Source organism: Parasteatoda tepidariorum, chromosome 5 (genome assembly GCF_982258835.1).
Source record: "Parasteatoda tepidariorum strain Cologne lab strain chromosome 5, Ptep-v5.0, whole genome shotgun sequence".
Taxonomy (NCBI): domain Eukaryota; kingdom Metazoa; phylum Arthropoda; class Arachnida; order Araneae; family Theridiidae; genus Parasteatoda; species Parasteatoda tepidariorum.
In genome coordinates this window covers 76,608,855-76,632,362 of record NC_141759.1, presented here as the reverse complement: position 1 = coordinate 76,632,362, position 23,508 = coordinate 76,608,855, and the positions used below count along the sequence as shown (strand labels likewise).

At 28.4% G+C, this 23,508-nt stretch overlaps 1 protein-coding gene across 6 annotated transcripts in view; it reads right to left on the bottom strand.

Annotated features, from left to right (window-relative positions):
• The window catches only part of rhea (Talin_middle and talin-RS domain-containing protein rhea), a 124,380-nt gene that overhangs the window by 69,762 nt on the left and 31,110 nt on the right, over positions 1-23,508 (bottom strand). Inside the window, exon 1 of one of the 6 annotated variants that reach the window (XM_087164319.1) lies at positions 20,775-20,954. The exons of 4 other annotated variants lie outside the window; for them this stretch is intronic. The gene's annotated coding sequence lies outside the window, so the exon portion shown is untranslated. Of the gene's footprint in view, positions 1-3,233; positions 3,279-20,774; positions 20,955-23,508 lie in introns of those variants that run through there. One more of the 6 variants, XM_087164321.1, reaches the window with a different exon arrangement.

Sequence of the window (23,508 nt, the reverse complement as noted above, 5' to 3'; positions counted from 1 at the left end):
CGGGTTCCTTGGAATTAACCAAGTGAATTCATCAGTTACTAAATGTCTTGTTTACATTATTCAAAATTAACTAAGGGTTCAGAACAGGTCCAAACGAACGAATCAGGTTTAGGAGAAATTTTAAGTCGTATAAAAAATTAAAATCTACATTTCTTATTAGCTGAAAAAAAGAAAAACTTGTGATGCTTGACTTCGGTGTTCGATATGGAGTCCATGTGGGACTCTATATCGGAATAAAGGAATTAACAGATTTCTGTGTTAATTCATGTAAGGGAATTAATGTGTTTAAATCCATAGTCTTTGAATAACTTAATCTTCATTCAAGAAATTCGTAAAATACACGTCTAAAATCATAACTGGTTTTTCTGAGATAGTTATGCGTTTTTTTTAATTTTTTTTTTTAAATACCCTAGTTAGGGGACAAATGTAATTTTTTCTCCTCTTCGCATCTCATTTTGCGTTGATAATTAAGATATTTTGTGTTAATTCATTCATTAGAACTTATCAGTTTATAAGCCCATAGTCTTCGATTAACTCTTAATTCATTCAAGAAATTTATCAAAACACGTTTAAAATCACAATTGGATTTTTTGGGGTAAAGAAGGCGGTGTTTATTTTGGGTACGCAAGTAGGTGACAATTTTTCCCTTTTCCTTCCATCTCATTTTGCGTTGATAAATAGATTTTTGTGTTAATTCATTGAATAGAACTTAGTTTTCTAAACCCATAGTTTTCGCTTTAAACTCTGGAAAAGGGGGAGAAGCAAAAATGATATAGAAAATTCAGAGATTTTTCAGCAATTTTAATTGCACGTTATCACTATTAAGATCTGTAAAGAGAAATCAAACAAAACGAAGTAGGGATGCTGCAAGTGTGTGAGACGATACGGAACTGTAAAGAGGAGTGACACACGATACTGTATGTAGTAAACAGCATCTTCTTTCAGAGGATGAGGAGTAAAGTTATAATTAGAACTAAGCATCTCCAGGGATAATCCATCCATCCTTGCCTGAGGTGTCTTGAACGGATGTTTGCAGTTGGTGGGATTTCATGCGTGTCTTAGGAAATCCTGGGTTGCATCTGGTGAGGTAACGTGGTTTGAAATTTATTTGAAAGAAAAATTTATTTTTGAGAAATGCTAGATTGAGAAATAAGTTGGAAAATTAAGATGAAGATGTTTTAAATGTCAAAACATACTGAAGATTCGAGATTTACAAAATGCCATAAATTTCCAAAGCTTAGCTCGCACTTCTAAATATGGTTGTTCTGAGAATAATTTTTTTCCCCTCCAACAGATGATTTAATTATATTTTCACAGGAAGCTTCATACTTAGCCACATAATCATTATATATTTTGACAGCTGATATTGCAAGGCTTCTTGTTTAAGAAAGTTCTATTGATTCTTGTTTTTGGTGCCCTTTCAAACATGGAAAGTGAAAACCAGAATTTTCGGTATATTTTATTTTGCTAGGTAAAAAGACTGTTCAAGCAAGAAAAAAAAAATGTCCGATGTATATGGAAGAAGATTAATTGCCAGTACACCAGTGTCAAAACTGGTTTGCAAAATTTCGAATTGGAATAATGACGACGCAATAAGGACATTAATTGATGCAAACCGACGAATAACAACTAGTGATTTCGATGATACATTAAATTGATCGAATTCGACCTTTCATGATCAATTGAAAAGCCTAAGGTTTGATCTTAAAGCTCGATATATGGATTCCCTCAGGAAAGAAAATTGTGTCGCTGTATTGAAGCCTGTGATTTGCTTCTCAAGTATCAAGAAAATTATATATTTTTGAAGCGAGTCACCACTGTGGACGGAAATGGATTATCTACAAAGTTGCGGTCCCTACAATTTTTTTTAGATTTCAAATAAGGAATAAATAAAAAAAAATTAAATTCAAATTTCTTTACAAAGCAAAGAACAAAAGTTTTATGCACGTGGGATCATGGCTAATGTTAGAAAGAAAGCAAAAGGTATAACTAAACTAAAATGAATAATGTAGATACATTATTCATTTTATATTTGTATATATTTATTCACTATAAGAAAATTGACTTTCATTTTAATAAAAAGGGGGGGGGGACGAAATTTCTTTCCGAAAAACCTTATTACTGTTCTTTGAAATCACTGTCCTCACCTGAAATACCGTTTATAGCGAATAATATGTTATTTTTATAGCTTTTGTAAGTTGCAACAGTTATTCATGATTATTAGGTTCTTTTAGACACTAAGGGATTTCTACTTCCTCCTTTTAGCTTACAGAATTATGCATCCGGAAGTCTATGATTTATTAAACGATTAATTCCTTTTTTTTTGCTTCATTTTATTTATTGAAACGTGTTCTGTTAAACTTAGTTACCGAATTTTAAATTTTAAGGTGGCAGGCATTTTTAAGAACTCTTTCAAAGTTTTCCAAAAAGTTCAAATTTTTAAAATAGTACTTATAACCTTAAAATTTAAAATTCAAAAACTTATATCAGTAGAATACATTTTAATAAACAAAGAGAAAAAAACATTATTCAAAATTGTTGATTACTAGCTGATTTAAAAAGAAAATTAGCACACATAGCTCTCAGTATTCAAATTTCTTTTTTGCTTCACAGGGAACAGTAAGCTTTTTTCATCTTTAGTTAAAGCACTGTCCAAAGAATGTGAGTATAGTATATTGCGAAGCAAAGATTTACAACTTATTACATAATTTTATTTTATAACGTTAAACAGCTGACCCAAGTCTGAGTTTAAGACTATCAATGTCTATCTCTGTAACCTTGGTAATTTTGAACTCAGCCCAAAAGACAAAGGAACTACTGGATCAAGTATTGAAAGAGATTCTCCTTCGCAGAAAACTTTTAGATGGAGCTAGACCGCATTTGCATTACATTGAGAGGAAAACCATGAAAACCTCCAACTGTTGGGCCAGTGGCGCGATCAGGGGTATGTCTAGGTTTTTCCACTGGAGACATTTTACGTCAGTACTGTGGTCGGTATAAGCCGGGAGCAGAATTCGTAAAACAGTCGCAGCTGAAATTCGAGCATGGGTTAACGCTCAATCCGCTGAACCATCTCGGTTCTCGTTATATAATTATTAAAACTGAATTGAGTAAAAACTCAAAAATTTCTGAGAAATCTGTAAAAGAAATAAAATTTATAAGAAAACATTATTGATGAGTGCCCTTACGCGTGTTAGATAAGAAAAAAAAATACAGCCAAAAATTTTTCTTACCTACTAAGTAAACTGAGGAAGCCATTTGCAATAATATCTTAAAAGCTAAAAACAGATAAAAGAATCGAAACGTTAACTGAATTATATTATATAGTATGCATTAAAAATCGATAATGAAAAAAAAAAATCCACACAGTAAGTTTTTCCACACTTTAAGAATGAATGGAAAGTTAATTTCGAAAATCGCTTGCAAGAAGTAAATCAATATATCCCTTAAGCTTAACTTCAATAAACTACCTTACAAGCTTATTTTACAAACCGCTACGAATCTTCAGCGATTCAACTTAAAAATTGAATTAAATGTAAGTCCTTTCTCCAGTTTAAAATTTTGTTTCTAAATGAACAAATACGACGGTGGAAAAATCCAACAATTTCGCCAAGAAACCACCATAATTCACTTCAGTTATCATATTCCCGCCAAGAACCATTTGATTGAGTATATATCGATCGCTGGAACAAAGAATATAAATGTTGAGAAATGCCAAGACACTTAAGTTCAATGGTTATGGTTGGGGTTTCAGGAGTTTTTATTCCATTATTATGTTTTTCATCTAAATGCATAGAAGGGACTATACACATATCAAAATTTTAAAAAGACATTCAATTATTGGACAATTTCGAATGCTGGGTTTTTCTCAGATGGTCCCTCGTTGATTTTTCCCACTTAATTTTTTGTTGAGTCACCTATTTTACTTCTTTTTTCATACAAATGATTTATTTTTCACAGATTTTTTTTTCTTTAAATTAAATCACAGCAATATAACTAAAAATTTTATATTACGTAAGTTGTAACTAAGGTATTAATTAAACGAGTTTAAAAAAACCACTTAAAATATATATTAGCTCCATTAGACATAGAAAAATAAGCAAATTTTAAAACAAAAAATAAAAGTGCTCAGCTTTAATAACTTTTCCATACGAAATATCGAAAGGCAAAACCGTTAAATCACACAGTCGAAATCCACATTAATACCATTTATTTAAAGAATTTTTCATTTATATTTTGTTTAATTTAAATTAAAATTTTTATCATAAAAGGAAAAATCCTGAAAACATTAAATAAAAAGAGAACACCTTTCTATATACTTTATTACGTAATGACTTTTATATATATTTCCAGAATGCTAGTAAAAATTAAGTAAAAGGAATAGTAATTAAAGATCGCAAAATAATATTTAAGCAAGAAAAATACAAAAACGCGATCAAAATTTGTCGAATCACTAGTGGTGAAGGCAGGATTGAAAACATCAAAAACATGTTTAATTACCGGAAGAAACAGAGAGAATTTAAAAGGTAAGTGGACAAAGACACGCATGCTCGATATGACATTTGACATCATAAACCTGAGCCAAAATTGTAGCTAAGTTATAAATACAACCTAGCGAGAAATTTTTTTGAGCGAGAAAAAAAAAAGGAGTGCTTCGGCTTCATATTTTTTGCATACGTAATAGTACCGAAGGAAAAAAAACTGCCTCTACCGTCAGAATACACAATACCAGAATACAATTTTTTAAAAAAGAATTTTAAATTTTTTTTGTTTAATTTAAATCATAATTTTTTTTATAAAAGGATAAAGTTCTGAAACAATTATATAAAAATAAAGCAAGCTTCTTAAATACTTCGTAAAGTAATGACCGGCTATAATACAAATTTTCAAAAAATGCTTGTTAAAAAGTTTAAAAAAAAAAAAGTTAAATTTCATAAAAGTTTCGGTTTCTTTTTTTGAATATTAATAATGATTATTTTATTTTAAAAGACATGAAAAATAAAATAAAACGCTGATTAAATAGCACCTAAATCAACTTTATAACACACACGAGACCAAAAACACAATACTAGACAGATAGCAGACATTAAAAGGTTCAATTTTTAGAAGCGAGAAAATATGATGTAAACAAGTTAAACAAAAAGTAAAGAAATACGAATGGGAAAAAAAAAAAAAGAGATGCGAAATGACTCATTAGACTTGGAAGTCGAATCATAATAAAAATAAATTGCGATAGCTTCAAACGACATCAAGTGAGACATTTTATTAGAAATCGTAAATGCGAATCAAGCAAATGCAGCAGGAAAAAAAAAATCGCCAAGTTCAGAATATTGGCTTTCATTTTTTAATGGACTCCAAATGAGGGCGTTATTTTCGATAAAAGTTGAAAAGCTCTGGTATATCAACAGCATAATAGCATCATTAAAATTTTTATTTTCGCTAACGCATTTATTTTTGTAACTGTTTTACATTTCCTAAAATTCTGGAATACGCAGAAATCGACAATCTTGCCGTAGGTTTTCATTGATTTGTATTGTATTCAGTTGACCGTATGTTCTAAATATAACTTAGCTGCGCACACTAAATTTGTTTGTAATTTATTTACAAAATGCAGATCACTTGGATAAAAAATGTAATACCTTTCCAAATTTTTTAAATACGCGGAAATTGAAACCCTTGCAAAGTTTTATAATTATTATTAAATTTTATTGATTCGACGTCTGTTCTGAAACAAAGTTTCTATTTAGTGCACCCTAAATTTGCATAAACTTACAAAATGCGGATTACTGAAAAAATATTCTTGTTTTACCTATCCAAAAATCCTTGAATATGCCGGAATTTTGAAACAAAGGATTTTAATTGGCTTATATTTTAATTATTTGACGTAAGTTCTAATTTTCGAAGGAATAATTATTGAAAGCTATTATTATTAACTAACATAAAATATATAGTGAACACACTATATATATTTGTATGAAAAATTTTGTTTTATTTATCGTTCATAAAACTTTAAGAATAAGCGGAAATTGATAAACCTGTCAAAGGTTTTTATTTTATATTTATTAATTGTCATATGTTCTAAAATTAAACTTTCATATTGTGTACACGAAAATATAATAAAAAATTACATAAAATTTATAAAATGAGTGAAAAATGTGTTTTTTATTTTCCTAAAATTCGGGAACATTGGAAATTTAGAAAACTGCTGAGGGCTTTGTTGATTTAAACTTATTTATTTGACATAAGTTCTGAATTTAACTTTCTGTGTTGTGTATACTAAATTTGTAAAAAACCTACAAAATACAAATCCCTAACCCTGGGAAAAGGAAATGCTTCTGGTGGCTTATTTTACTGCAATTTCTTTCATGAAATTTCCTTTTCTCGAAAGAATTAAATTTTTTTCTCCGTGAGTATTTTATTTTCAGGCTGTTTTTTAAAAACCTTTTTCATCACATGAAATTGATACAAATGTAAGAAAATAAGAACGGAGTTTAAATCAAAGCCTTTCAATTTTAAAAATAATAACAATTACCACCGATTCTCTCAATATAATTATATTAGAAGTCAAGAATAAATTACAACTAAGTTTCAATAGGAAACACACGTTAAAAATCATCAAATAGAACGATTAATTTTTAATATCTTATTCTCTAACAATAATGCAAATGAAAAAGAATTCAACCTGATAATTCACTTAGTCTAACGAACCCAGTAAGACATTGATTGAAAACTCAATACTAACGAGTCGAAGATTAAACCGCCACAATCACTTAATCGAATACATCGATTAACTCGTAAATATCTGATTCGAAACGTCCTGGTTATCCTAAAATAATTCCTGAAAGAATCGATTTATGTATGACCGGTTTTTAATCTTTTTATACATTCAGAGTATTTTTCACAGTTTATTCCTATTTATTAAACAGGCGATAGAAACAGTGATAAATTGAGACAGGATTTTTTTAAAGACTTTGTGTGATGTGAAATTATTATGACAAACTAATTTTTCAAGCCCTGTTAAGAAATTAGATACTTATTAACTGACATATCAAGTTAATTATAACGTCAAATTTGAAATTTAAATTTAGAATAACTTTTAATCAAGCAAAAAGCTTTAATTTGAATAAGAATTTTTGATTCTTTTTCTTTCTTCATAATTTTAAATTAAAAAAATTAAATGGAAAAGAGAATACTACCCAAATTGCATAATTAAATTATACTACTCATATTTCACTTATTCTATGTCTTTATCCAACAAAGAATTTTTTCCCCTTCAGATTTAATAAAAAAATATTTAATAATTCTTAAGAAAGCAATTTAATTTCACGTAAAAATTAATTTTAAACAGACAAATGTTTGCTTCATGCAATATTCAAAGAACATAATTTTATAACTTTGGCCACTTCATAAAATGCAGGATCAGCATCAAATTAGATTAAACATCACATTCTAATTGAATCGTGGGAATAAAGATTCATTAGTTAAAAAATGCAAGAACGAAAGAAAAATTTAAATAATTAAAACCATTCACAACTTCTAAGTTATTGTAACGGAGAATAATTTTTTTTTTATTTGAATCGTTGTCGAAATTATCTACAATTAAATATATTATTAGCAATACAGTGAAACCTGTGTATTGCTTTACATTGCTTTAGTGGTCAACTTATAGAGAGAAATGAGTACTTTTTTTAAATCATTTCTAATGTCATTTATATAGTACCAATAAAAATAGTGGTAAATTTTACTAAGTTTAACGTAATTTTAAAATTATATTTGGCGTTGGATTGATATTAATTACCATAATTAATTCCGTTTTGTTACATGAACTTAACATAAAACTGATATGCTAAAATGTTAGTTATGATTCGATTAATAATTTGCTGAAAAAAATTAAGAAGATTTACATTTACAAGAACCTACACAATTGAAAAACTAAATAGTACTATATTCTTTTCAGAATTTAAAAATTTATTTTGTTAAGCTTGTAAAATAAGCATTTTTTCTTCCAAAAAATCCATCACATAAAAAATAAAAATCTCCGCAATTTATTATAAAATACCCTACTAAGTGCAGGTCTTATTACCTACAGTATTACTAAAGATCTTAATATGTTTGCAAGTTAATCATATTTTTCCAATAAAGTCAACTTGCAATGTGGTTCTAGGTAGCTTCTGGGTTAGATTAATTAACTAATATTATTTCACCAATTCAGTGAAATCCCGATACATAACCTAATATTTATTTATTTTCATCCAACCTAATGAATGCTATTCAATAACAAATAAGACAAATTTGATTTATTGAGCAGTCAGTAGGACTGGGCTATAAATCGATATATCGCGACATATCGATTTAACGCCTATATCGGCAAACCGATACAGCAACTTTCATTCCAAGCGATGCATCAGAAATCTGATTTAAGCCATCGAGTGAAGAAGACGATATAACGATATAGCGATACACGCAAGGACTTTCTCTTACGTTCCGATGCCAACTCGCGCTGTGGAAGACGATATTGTTTCGTTTTGTTGAGACGGCCTTGACTGATGAGCAGTAGAATCAGAATCACTTTTGAGACCTTATATCGTTATATCACATGTTCGTTTTCGCACCTTCGCGATTTGAAATCGTTTCTTGTAGATTATTTTCAATGGGATTAACTTCGTGATCGCCGTCGTAACCTTGTTCTGAACGCAATCTATTATTGAAAAGAATTTTTAAAGAAAAATTTCTTCATTAATTAGGTAAGTTTCTTATTTATTTTCTGACAAAACTTTTTTTATATTTTTAAATGTGAAAATTATCGGAAATCTAATTTAAGGCACCCATAAGGAATTAAATTACAAAGTAAATAAATTTGTTAGGTTATTTTTTAACTTTCTTTTAATTTATTAAAAACCTTTCGGATAAAACTTCTAATAATTTAATGGGCTTCTATTACTGATTTTAAATTTATAAATCTTGAGTTGTTTTTATTTTTAGAAATAAAGTTAAAACAAAACTTATTTTTTGGACATAAGTCAATAAACTTTATTTGTTCAAAAGAATTTGAAAAGTTTGCGAATTTTATTCATTTCTTTTTTTTTTTTTTTATCAATTACTACTTCGTTTTATTAGAGAGTAAAATCATTATTTTTTTTTTAATTTTCGTTTTATATTATTAGTTAATTAGCTAAATATATTACCGAATATCACAATTCTTTTGTTTTTATTTTTAAGAATTTAATTAAGAAACTTTGCCTTACTTTGTTTTTCGTTCATAATTCGGTCATTATTTTATTTAATTTAATTATTTATATGAAATAATAATAAAAATAGTGTTTAAGAAGCATTTTTTTTTCTAAAATTTATTTAGCTCTTTGTTTTAAGCATACAAATAATTTTTTAACGAACTTATTTTTTAAATTTTGTTTCTATGCTGTTAGGTAAATATATTGATAAATTTCACTTTTATTTATTTATTTATTTTTAAACTAAGAAATCTTTTGTTATTTGCGTGATCATTTTTAGAAAATATAACAAAACTTGTGTTTACTTCTTCATTCAGAATTTGAACATTACAATCGAACTTAATAATTCTGTAATTATTTACGCATAATAGTACAAGCAAATATTGATTTGCTAAAAAAAGTTTCTTTTTTAAAAAAAAAACAAACTATTTTTAACACTTTGTTTTAAGTGTATAATGAATTTCTTAACAAACTTTTTTTTTAATTTTTTAAATTTTCTTTCAATAATTTCAGCTAGATATCTTTATAAAATTCCCTTTTTATTTTTAAACTGCGAAATCTTTCAGAGAACGAAAATTTTAAGAAATTATTACAAATCTTATGTTTACGTTTTAGTTTAAAATTCGAACATTTTTAATTTTAAACTTCGGCTTTTAGTCAATCTAACTTTTATTTTAATTAAAATATATTTTGAAATTTCAAAATCAGCTTTTGTTTGATAACAATATTTTTTTTCATTAAGGGTGTTTTAGGGGTTAACTTAAATTAAGACTGCTTATACCTTATAAACGATAAAGAAGTGCAAATATTTCATTCTGTATCTACACACATTTTTTCAATAAATATTTTAAGTAAGATTTGTACATCTTAGTCAATTTATTTAATATCTTTCTTTAGCAAAACATATATATTTTCAAATTTATAAATTGATTTAAATCAATATGCGTATGAAGTCTTGATAGAAATCTGACTTTCTGTGCCTTAAAGTAAATGAAATTCAAAAATACTATATCGCGATGCAAAACTGACGATATATCACGATATATAATTTCTAATATCGCCCAGTCCTAGCAGTCAGTATACAAGATAAGACAGTAGTTGGTAAGGTCATAAAGGTTTGACTACCTTTTAATGTAAGGAATCAATTCGGTGCTTGATAATATAAGTCAACTTAAACAGGCAATCAACAGAACAGGTTTCACTGAATTTATTTTCAAAAATTAAAAGTTATTTTACTAACTTATAAAAAAAAGAATTTTTTTTTAAAAAAAGGTAGTAAAAGTAATTTGTAAATAATGTCATTTTTTCGCAAATTTGTTTCAGTGCTAAATTTTAAAAATTCAGTAATTTTTTGCATTAGAAATTCCCTCCTTACCTAACACTGCTCAATCAAAAATTATGTTTACATAATTTTCTATTAGCTATAGTTGCATAAACCGCAGCTTAGTCTAACACGGAACTGGATGTAGGGTTTAAAGGTAGGTAGAGGAGCCAGTTAAACTTTGAGAAACGATTATAAGTACTAAGAAATCAAATGGGATTAACTAAGTCTGCTATTAAAAAATAAAGGAAAAGATTACTGGTATTCTTCTTGATCGTGGGATCCGTGTTTACTTATCGTTACATCGAGTTATTAAAACCCAATATTGGAGGAAACATCGCTAGAGCATTTATATTTATTTACAAAGGGCATATTACCTTAAGTGGCAATTGTCAATTTTTTTAAGCTGCAAAATCCTTAACGATCGACGTTCTTACGGCTTATTATTATATTCATAATAGCTAATGAAATTTATTCATTAATTAAAGAAATGACAATTATTTCAAAAATATGTAATGATCTAAATTTTATTAAAAATTTGGAAAGTATTTAGTGAATGAATGAAGAAAGAAATTTTCCCCCCATATTGTTTTATCAATATTAGTTTTAAAATTGGGTTGAATTCACGGGTCAGGAGCTGCATCCAATCTAGTTCTTAATTTGATTTTTAATGCATGCATAAATTAAAAATGAATGACCTGAAATATAATTTCAATTAAATTTCCATGGTAAAAATAAAAACGATAAAAAGGAAGAAAATAAACGTTGAAAATGGCTATAAGAGAAATGTACTTTTTCATTGTTGAATGGGGTTATTTTCATTCGATGCGAAATTCTAATGGAATTTTTCATGAATGCAGATCCTTTTCATGATTTGTTATAAGAAAATTCATTGTTATGAAATTTCTTTCACCACAAGCATTTCAATCAAATAATTTCACAAAAATAACGGAAATATTACATAAATAATAAATTATTATTTAGCTATAAATATTATTACAGGTTTCGAAAATTATAACTGGTCTAAAAAAAGTTCTTTCATGGCCCTTTCACTGAACCCTAGGGTTTGTGAGAACCGTTGACCTAAAGAACCATAATTTTAACATATCCGATTAAAAAAAAACGTATATTAGGGAAAGCGCTAAGAATTTCAAATAATAAGCCAAATATAAAAAGTAGTAGCCAAAATTTTAAATTCTTAGCCAGAAGCAAATTTTAAAAAATATTTTTGAATGATTTTTTCCGTAGAAAACTTTAAATCAAAGTACAAATTTATTATGAATTGAATTATTTTACAAAAATGCGAATTCAAATCAAGAGTCATTTTGTAGTTAGGAAGAAGTAAACCAAGAGGAGAGGATGAAAAGTTTGTATCGTCCTTGTGGCGAAAAATAGGAATAGGTTGGTTTTAATTTCTGATAACTTATTAGATTAGAACAGTAATAAAAAGGATTAACCTGAAACAACATGATTTTATTGTCACGAAAAAATATATTTTCTGCAAAAATAGTCGGATGATAATATGCATCTTGTTACCACGTATTTACTGTAATCGAATAAAACATACAGTGTCTGTTAGAAAAAATTCCTTTAGACAGATTTTTTTTTAACAGGATCGAGGGGAATATATATATTTTTCCTTTCGGTAGAAAAAATAATTCGCCAATACTTTCGCCAAAACACAATTTTTTCGCCGAATTTACGATTTCGTTGAATTAGGCGAGGTGACGAATGCTTGGCGCGAGTTTTCGTAATTCCAAACTTAAAGCAACAATGAAAAATATTCCATAAAAAATAACAAATAAATAAAGGAGATTTGACGAAAAGTGGAGGAAGGATTTTGGAAACTATTTTAAATCAAGCGCTTTAAGAAACACTTTACAAAATTTCGCTGCTATCAAAGTACCACTATTCTTCAAGAACATATAAAAATATATTTATTGCCTTGTAAAAATGGCCACGCGCTACGATTGCAATAGCTTGTCAACATTTATCAAAGTGATCCCCCCTACTATAGAAAGACTTAAGAAAAGAAAATAACATCGTAAAAATAATTTGAGCTTCCACCTTCAAAAACGAACAAAACTACGGCGAGGAAGTGGGTCAATGATCCCACAGCGATTCTCGTTCCTCGATAAGAGAAATATCGATCTGCAGAGTCTTCTCTCTCTCTGCTGGCTAACACGATACAATTTTCGGATAAAATGATCCTTTTCCTGCGGAGAACATTTTGTCTTTTTCCCCTTTTTAGTCACTGTCCCTTTTCCCCCCAAATTTCAAACAAAAAATAGAAATGATTGAAACAAAAAATAGAAATGATTGAAACAAAAAAATAGAAATGATCATCTAAACCTATCTTGAATATTATAAATAGCATTAAAAAAAAGGAAGAAAATATTGAAGGAATGTTTAATATTTTACAATTCAAATTTTCATTCATAAGAGATTCTTTATAAAATACATTTACTGAAAAAAGTTAACAGGTAGTAGAGATAGTACGTGCCAGGCCTCGTTTACTGCAGAAAGGTTTCGAGACCGGAATTAGGAAGAAAAAAAATTCATTTTTTTTTTTCTTTCTATTTTAAACTAAAGTTTGAAAAATGTAAAGGATAAAAAATTTCAAACATAAAATAGAAATGATTGAAACAAAAAATAGAAATGATCATCTAAACCAATCATTGAGTGAATATTATAAATAGCAATAAAAAAAAGAAAGAAAATACTGAAAGAATGTTTCATATTTTACAATTCAAAAGTTTTCATTTATAAGAGATTCTTTATAAAAATACATTTGCTGAAAAAAGGCAACAGATACTAGAGATAGTACGTGCCAGGCCTCGTTTACTGCAGAAAGGTTTCGAGATCGGACTTATGAAGAAAAAAAATTCTACTTCAAAACTAAAATTAAAAAAATGTAAAGGATAAAAAATGTAAAATCAATAAAGTATGAAAAATTAGAGTGATCTGCAAATTCTGTTCGGCGTTTTTGCTTTGCGAGGCCAACTGACTTTTATTTAGGTTAAGATTTTAATTTTCTTCTTTAATTTTAATTTTAGTCATCTCAGAGTTCCAGTCGGTATTATCAAAATTTGGTCTTTATCCGACGTATATCTTGGACTCGGGCTTCTTGGACATTCTAAATGATAATATGCATCTCGGGCTCGGACCTCCAAAAAAGAGAGCCTCAACTCATCTCTAACAGATAACTGAAAAATGGTAAAAGAGGGTAAGAGGATAGTGAACGAATAGTCTTATAGGTACAGTCAGCAAAAAAAAAAAGATATCACCTTGAATAACTTTCGTTCTAATGATCGGATTTTCACGAACTAAGTGTTAATCTTAATGGTTCTTGGGGGTGACTTCAAATATGCTAATTAATTAGTGCTAACTATTAATTAAGTTACGAAATCAGACACAAAAACGTACTTTCTCTGAATAAACATATATTTTTTTTTACATATTTGGAATCTAGACACTTGAATTAGGGGGGGTAGACAAAATTTTAAAACAATTGGGTCGTAAATTGGGTTGCAATAAAGGTTTATATATTTGGCGATAGTCCAGAAAACCGCCAAAAAAAGTCGCCTGCGCAAATAAATATTTTAAGATAACCCATTGACTGATTCAAAAGAGAAACGCTTAATTTTACTAGGTTGCTAGGCAACCAATTTCTGACTGTAAAAAAATTTAAATAATGTTTTGTGATTGCTCTGAGAGGTTTAATTAATAGTTAATAGAAAACATCTCAAAGTTTCTTGGCAATAGACAATTTTTAAGTTCATTTATGCCCAAAAAGCAAAAAAAAAAAAAAAAAAAAAATTTTTTTTTAATCTCCTTTGAAAAGAAAATTTGAATCGATTCATAAGTTTTTAGAATTTAAATACATGAACTTTTTATCTGATATTATTTAGATTATGCTATTTTTGCTATGTTTATTCGAGGATTTCATACTAAAATCAAATTAACATAACTTATAATAGCTATATACAAAATTTTAGGGATAATGTTTTTACAGCTTTAATCGAGTCTTCTAGGCATGAAAGTTTGAAGAAAAAAAAAGTGCTTGAAAAATAAAATGTAGATTGTATAGTAATTCTAATGCACATTCACAAGGTTTTCTATAATTTACGATATTTCTTTTTTCTATAACTCAATGAATTGCTGAATGTTTAGTGGCATTTTAAAAACATTGAAATATGTTATGTTTAAGAATAAGATATTGAAATAATATGTTGCATATTGTATGATTCATTGTTTAAAAAATCGCTTCATTCTGCTAGATATTTAGGTTACATGGTTTTCTTTGGATAAAGATGATTAGCAAATAGCATCCACATGTTTCGATACATTCTGAAACTTACGTCCGCAAATTCACCATAAAATGTCGCACAGCATATTCTTCAATTACGATAAGCTACATTTACCACCTAATACTGCTACTATGATTATTTTTGTTTTCTTATATATATATATATATATATATATATATATATATATATATATATATATATATATATATATATATATATATATATATATATATATATATCTGATATAATACTCTCTTTTTAAACAGAGCTCGTAAGGCCCTTAAGATACTGAAATGGGGGCACGAAAACTTAAAAGATTTTTTTTTCCTAATGCCCGCCTGTGTTAACATCCGTCAATTCAGGCATCTACAGGGCGACAGATATCTGTGTGGCCTAAGGATTCCTAACGAGCATCAAACATTCTCAAAACTAAGTGCTCATTCACTGGAAAATTTAGTGTTTATTCAATTTAAGAACTGTTCCTTCACTTGGTTATCTTACTACTTATTATTTAAACCACCAAAAGCTTAAAACAATATTATGTAAGTTATCTAAATTTTTTTTACATAATTTGCATTTTATAACAAATATGTCGACATACATTTAATAACAAATACGTCATTTAGCTAAAATTACAAATTTTGAAATTTTTATGATTTTTTTAAAGACAAGCTAAGCTTAAGTATTCCTTCACTGGTTAGTTTACCCTATAAGATTTTGAGAAATTTGCGATGTTGGGAGAGATGCTTAAAAATGTTGACTACGTATTTTTATTAATATTTATAAAATATATATTCAAGAAATTGATGAATATTTTATTGCAAATTTATTCATTCGTATGTATATTATTGAAATTTTATCAGTTATTGAGAAAAAAAACCTAAAAACTAAAAAATAATCACATTAAAGAAGCACAATCTGTTGTATAATCATATTCTATCAGAAGCATGCTTTTATAAAACTCCACATTCTCTGAATAAAATGTATTTTATTCAATAAAATGTTTTATTCAAATTTCTTTACTAAATTGCAAATAGAATTTTAGACGACTAAAGAAACATCGTATTTTATAGCTTAAAAAAATAAAAATGAAAAGATAAGCAAACGATTATTAGCGAAAAAAATATGAATGAAATTTTATGCTAAGCGCGCGAAGTCAAGTTCCTCGCAAGTTTATCACATTTTAATATTAATCGCTCCATTTAATCATTTCTTCATTGTCGCCAAATTATTTTTTTAAAAATAATTAATTTTAATTTTTCTCAGCTTCTAATAAATAAAAACAGTTGAAACTTTAGATTTTTCAATTGAAAAATATGTAGATTAATATGGTATAAAAAAATTCATACCTTATAATTCAAAAATTTTTCATCCTTAATTTAATTAAATAATAAAAAATAATTAACAATTATTAAAAATTATTTTTTTCGTGAAATTATCTTTGGGTAAATGAGTTTTATGACTGGGTGAAATTTTCTTCGAATTGCTTTATTAGTTTTTAAAATATGACTAAAAACGTAAAAAGTGAAATTAACATTAAGGGGTACGAACTTTGAATCGCTCTCCTGACCAAACTATGGGGACCATATTTCCCAGATTGCGGCTACCCCCTATATTTTGAAGGTTAAGAATCCAAATATGTAAGAAAAAATATATGTTTATTCAGAGAAAGTACGTTTTTGTGTCTGATTTCGTAACTTAATTAATAGTTAGCACTAATTAATTAGCATATTTGAGGTCACCCCCAGGAACCATTAAGATTAACACTTAGTTCGTGAAAATCCGATCATTAGAACGAAAATTATTCAGGGTGATATCTTTTTTTTTTTGCCGACTGTACACCCACCCACCCCAAAATGAACTTGCAATCTTTTTTATTGGTCAAAAATTTCCCACGGAATGGTAAACGCTACCCTTTTTAATAGTTAACCCGCAAAAGTTTCCGTTAAGAAGAAAAATTAAAGATTTTCAATCCCCCCCCCCCCCCCCATGTTCACTCGTCAGTTTTTTAATGACAGAAAATTTTCCTTCCTAATTAGATTATTTTTTTAACGGCTAATTCACTTCACTTTTTTTTTTGTCCTGTCGAAAATTTCATAGAGCAACGGGGTATTTTTTTAATAGCTGACGAGCGGTTATTTTTAACTGGCCGGAAATTTTCCAGTAGAGCGTAGAATATCTTTTGTTATATAACCGAAAGTTTTGAAGATATCTGATTAGTATTTAGCGAACATATTTTACGATTTAAGGAAAAAATAAAAGAAATTTATCATAAATTGGAACATACATTATTATATTAATATTATTGTGTATATATTGAAACATACATTATATTAATTTGGAAAATGAGTTAGCATTAAAACAAAAATTAAATAATTATTTTGAAGATAACTCCATCCTCACTAGAACAAGTTTCATGTACTATGACTTATATAACTAATTCGTCAAAAATAATTAGTTTTTTTACAGACGGTTGCTTTGACTAGACTAAAAAAAAATAATTCAATTATAAATTACAACAATATGAAGTATTACAGCTACAATTTATAACATATTTTCTGTGAAATAAAAATAATTCAATTATAAATTACAACAATATGAAGTATTACAGTTACAATTTATAACATATTTTCTGTGGATATGTTCTTAACATTCAACTTATTGTTGATATTTTCTTGAGCGTGATCCAAGATAACTTCTTAAAATAAATTTTTTTTAGGGAAAAAAAATAATTCTGTTATTTCTTTTAGTGCAATTCATTTTTTTAACCGGAAATTACTTCCTTTTACATCAAATCTTTTTTTACTTTATTTATTCATCCATTTATTTAAGTAGAAAAAAATGGCTACTGAATTTAGTAAATGCATTCAAATTTCACTTCATTTTACTAAAATTATAACGTTTATAATTTATTTTATAAGTTAAATTAAAATAATTTACAGCAATTGTACAAGCAATCGAAGACTATATTAATCATATTATAAACGATAGGGGAGTTGTTTGCAATTTAATCTACTACGCAGTTCACAATAGTAACCAAAAAGTTACTACAAAAAGGAAGTACTACTGAATTAAAGGTTTTTACGAAATCAGGATGAAACGTCCGATAGAGATGTAAAAAAATTAATGGGATAACGACAGTTTTTCTTTCCTTGAATTACACGGATTAACTGGATGCCCCCTCCCCCCGAATAACTAAAAGATACTACAAAAAACTTAAAACTCTAGGGACTCTTTTTTAATGAAAAATGGAGTTACCCCCTACTTGGCAGCAAACCTTTTTATTTTGTTCTAGAAAACTTTGACAACTTAGAAATTCAGTATTTCAGAATAAAAAGGTTGAGCTACACAGAAATTATAAAATCGAGATTCCAATGAATAAATATTTTATTTCAATTGCAAAAGTACCGTTAAAAACTCTTCAGAAATAGCCTAACCGTTATATGTTTACAATTTGCATAAATAAAATTCTATTTTAAAAAATCGAAGGCTCTAAAACGCAAACGATAAATTTATACCTGACATGGTTAACGAAATAGAATTTACTTCTGAAGAAATGAAAACGATTTGTAAAGCCTAGTTGTCAAGAGTAAAATGAAATATCGACCCATTCGAAGAAAACACGAAAATTCCGAACAAGAACTGAGAAAACGCCTTCTCCCTTTTTTCCGTAGCACATTGTTTGCTTACGATTTTATAAAGAAGAATATTCATTCAAAAGGAAATACATTAGCAAAAGAACTAAAAATTTCTTAGGAATTCAAAACGACAAAATTGAACAATGAATATTTTGAATACAAAAATCCATAAAGAATTTAATATGTGACTTAGAAAAAATAAACGGTGATTCGTTCAATCAATAAAAACGAAAATATCCTCAGAAATAATGCATTCCGTTAAAAGGAATATTTACAATCCATAATCGGAAAAATAAGTATGTTTAAGATTTAATACTGACGTTTATTAGAACATCGAATATTTTAATATTAACAATTACGGCAAATTACTAATCCGCAATTCCTGATACATAAATCAGAGACAATTTTTTTTATAATTATTTTATATTGACTATTTTAAAAAACTACCTGTATTTTTTTCAATTCGAAAATAGTACTACGAATTATGGTTACATATTTTTTCTCATATACATTAATTACAGTAAAAATGAGATTTCATTATTTTACTTAAAATCGTCTTTCACAAAATTTTTAGCAAACGATTTTTAATAAGGATAAATGAGGACTTTTAAAAATCGTATTTTAATTTACAATTTTAAAGTTTTGCTGTAAGGGCATTTAATTTTATTGAAATTTTCAATCTTACATTTATTGAAAAATCTATCAATCTGTAATAGGATTCTGTTTATAAGCATAGTGTTTTATATACATTTTTCTCTGCATCCTAAAGGTAATCCGGTGTTAGGTTCATTCATTTTAGCTTCACATAAAATTGCTTATTGAATTTCTTTAAAAAGAATCTAAATGATTAGATCTCAGAAAAAGAATTTTTCATCACGTTCTTTCAATTGAATTATTTTTCAGAAGTTTTCGATACTGTTTAAAACATTTTTAGGTAGTACATTTTTTAGAGATAAAGAAGAAAATTAAAATTTTAAAGTCATATTTAGCAAGTTAACATTTTTAATCAGACATTACAATTTAATTGTATAAATATCAACTATTTTAGAGCATTCGACAGATTGATTCTAATATGGTTACAGAACAAAAACAGATTCGTTAGTTTCTAGGAAAATAAAATTTATTATTGTTAATTCAACAATTTTTTTTTTTTTTTTTTTTTTTAAGTAATAGAAAATTATGAACTCTTAAAATAGCACTACGAAATCAAAACTTGTAGCGCGGTTTTTCGAAACCTTTTATTATTTCCTACCTGCAATTGAAATCCATTGAAATTGCGAAAATTTCTTTGGATTAATACGTAGAAATTCACTCGTGAGATTTTTCGAGTTTTCAATCACAAATCTCACATACATAATTCCTACAATTGATTAACTAAACTCCAATAGAATTAGAGTCCTATATTTAGTTTGAGGTTAAATAAATAAATTTCGAAATTTAACATTTCTCAGTTGATCATTTAGCGCTAATTTAACAAATACTTCGTATAATTGAAAATAAATTTAAAATTTTTCTGCCATAAAACCATTATTACAACAAATTTTATGAAATTACTGCTGTGAATTATACAAAAAAAATTATGTATAGAAGACTAACCGTGAAGATTTAAACCTTTTTTTTCGCAACCGCTTACGAAGTTAACGTTGATTAATATGCCAAGTTAAATAATGGCAACATAAAAATGTTTGATCTTCCATATAAAATTAGACACATTAGGGCACTTAGTGAGGAAAATTTACAGCAATAATTTATGAGTTATGGAAATTTTGAAAGCTGCTTAATTTTTCATACTTATAAAATACGTAGACCTTTACCAATCAAATGAATTGCCTAATTGAATTTCGTGCAACGAACCAGTAAATAGAGGATATTTTAAACAAAGAATAAATCAAAGTAAGTAGCAATTTTAAATTTCGGTATTCGAAAAATGATATTGAATTTATTTTTACACAGTTGAAAGAAGAACAAGAAACTTCGATCACAATTAGAATTCAAAGCGAAAAAGTATCAAAATCAGTTTGTTCGATTTAGTTCTTCATTTATGTATTATTTAATTATATAGCGAACGTGAGATACGGGAATGTATGTCCACTTTTAATTCTTCAAAAATCGAAAAACGACAAAATAATTCGGACTTGCCAAACGATATTATTTTAGCCAAAAATGAGTACTTATTTTTTTTTTCTTCTTCTAAAAAAAGGTAGGCTGTATCGTGTGCAACATCGAGTTCAACTCTTCAATGAATTGCCCTAGTTTACAATGAAGAAGATCTTACCATTTCAGAGGCCAGTTTCAGAAGGGGCGCACACCTAATTCTCCATTTAACAATCATCTGCGAGTCGGGGGGTGGACGGATCTGGAACGGACGGACGCTGCTGCCAGGGCGCATGGACGGGGGATGAAGAGAGGCAGCAAAGGGGGGATCTTTTCACTCCAGAATCTCGACTCCCACTGGATCGGGAGAGCTCCCGAACTCTAGGGCGTAGAGCGCATGCGTCAGAATAGGGGGCGGGAATGTGTGCGTACAGGGGCGCGTACACGCTTCGTGGCCCCCTAAGGTCTGGGTCCCGTCAGTGGCCGGAGCCCCTTAGTCGGACCAATGGGAAGACGAGATTCATAATGAGAAAATATAAAAAGAAATAAATGAATAAAGATCTTTTGTATCAGCCATGTAGTTTTGGTTCTTATTTATTGCTTGAAAAGAATAAAAATCAGTGATATTCTTGAGAATTGAAAAAAAGAATCTTCAGCATCGCTCCCTTCAATGAAAAAAAAGGAGAAGAGAGAAATGTGTATTTACCACAACTGAGTTGGAAGCTGGAGCTTTCAGGACAGCAGGCGCCGAAGTTTGGTTCGGGAAGTGGAGTGAAAATGATACCGATAACGCTGGCGTCTTCAATCTCATTATACCGCAAACGCTCATTCTTCGAGTATAGCAAATGTCTTCGGGAAAAGTTCAGTGGCTATTTATTTTATGAGCAATAAATATTATTTTATAAATAAAAAAAATTAAAAGATGGACAAGTAAAATTACGGAATTCCAATTATCCGAACTCTCATCCTCCACATCGCATAAAAAAGGGTGGTCTATGAAATTTTAATCACAAGCTACATTCTCGAGCTAAATTTAGAGAAAAGAAATGAAAAGCATAAAAAAAAACCTATGCAGATGTAAATAATAGTTTTTTTTTCTTCTAACAATAAACAAACAAGTTACAAGCAGCAAGGAAAAAAAATCCCCTTTGAAAAAAAAAATTTCTTGTCTGTTTCCAATTTAAGTGAATATTCGACAATCCGGATAACTGCAATTCTGGTTTGCTTAAATTAATGAAATGTAAATTTTTTGCAGAAGGTGCAACTGTGTTGAGGTATCGGTTCAAATCGATTTAAGTTCTTAAAATTCAATAACGCTGTATTTTAAAATAACATTGATAAAAATATTTGGTAAAATGATTAAAATTCTGAAACATATTTTAGACGATTTAAAAAAAAGCAGTTATTAAAAAATATGAACCCCGAAAAATATCAAATAGAAAGAGCGGTGCGTGCGTCTTCCCCCCCCCCAGGACATTGCATAGATTTGTGTGCTACAGGCAATTCAATAAAAACTGTTCAAGTTCACCAGGGTTGTTCTTCTACCCGATTTACCATATACCTTATACTTTGTGGCCTCAGAATTATATTAATGAAATAACTGGTCTCGATAAGAAATCAAGTTGAAAAGATTTTCACTAAAAAACTTGAAGGTTGAGGTTTTGAAAAAGGTGGGATTTTCAATATGCCCGAGAGTTAAGAGTAAAGCGGTGTAACAGGGTGGTAGCTATACAATTAAATAAATGTGTACCAAAACTCAAATGTGCTGCGTTTCAATTGCAAATGCCACAGCACAGTTGCAGCACAAATTGGAAAAGAAAACATTACAAAATACTTCAAAAAAAATATTAAGTAACACTCAACAGGTAAAGTACAGTATGGTAAATAACTTCCAAGTAACTTTTCCTCGCCTGTTCTCAAGACTACAAGTTTATAACTGAATGTTACGAAGTAGACAGATTTAAATAGCGCATTGTTACAAAACTTGCAAGGCTGAGGAACAGAATAGGACTAATAAATAATAAGTGTATCCCAAAATTTGAGCTGCGTTTCAATTTTAAATCTCACAGCACTATTTCGAAGGAGAAAAAAATCACATATTATGGAAAAGAAAGACTGGTAAAAATCAAATAACTTTTTACATAAAGGGCAAATAACTTTTCTTTACCTGTTCTAATGATTACAAATCTGTAACTCAATTTTACAAATATATAAATTTACAAATCGCTCTTTTAGAATAATAAAGAATAAAGTTAGTAGTACACTAACATTTTTAAAGCTATCCATATCTGAAAAACAGAGCAACGTTGTGAAACAGAATAGCTCTTATATAACTTAATAAATGTATACCAAAAATTAAAGTGTCGCTTTTCAATTGTAAATGCCCCAGCACAGTTTCAGCACAAATTGAAAATAAATTAAAATAATACTTATAACTATTGGGTAAACACAATTGTAAAATACAAATAACTTTCCACAAATAATTCCTTTTCCAAAGATTACAAATCTATATCAAGGTGCATAGCCAAATCTTTCAACAAACAATAAGCACCCTTTAAGTACTTTTTAAGCACTCAAAAAATATTTTTAAGCACTATGCACACTAACAAAATGCAAAATAATTTTCAAAGACTTCACATGATCATGATAAAAAACTAGTTTCTGATAAAGAACTTTTTTCTTGATAAGCCACCATAGAAAGATTGAGAGATTTTTCAGTTCAATTTCAGAGGGTGGAAAATGAAGCCTGAAATTTAGAATATCTTGCAAAATGCAGCAGAGTTGCACACGAGAGTGCTAGAATCTCACCGAACTCAGCTCAGCAGACGCACATGCGGACTCGCAAATATTTCATCAAACATGTAAAATGATTGGCGCTTTCATGCACAATGGACCGACGGTAGGCCGAAATGGAT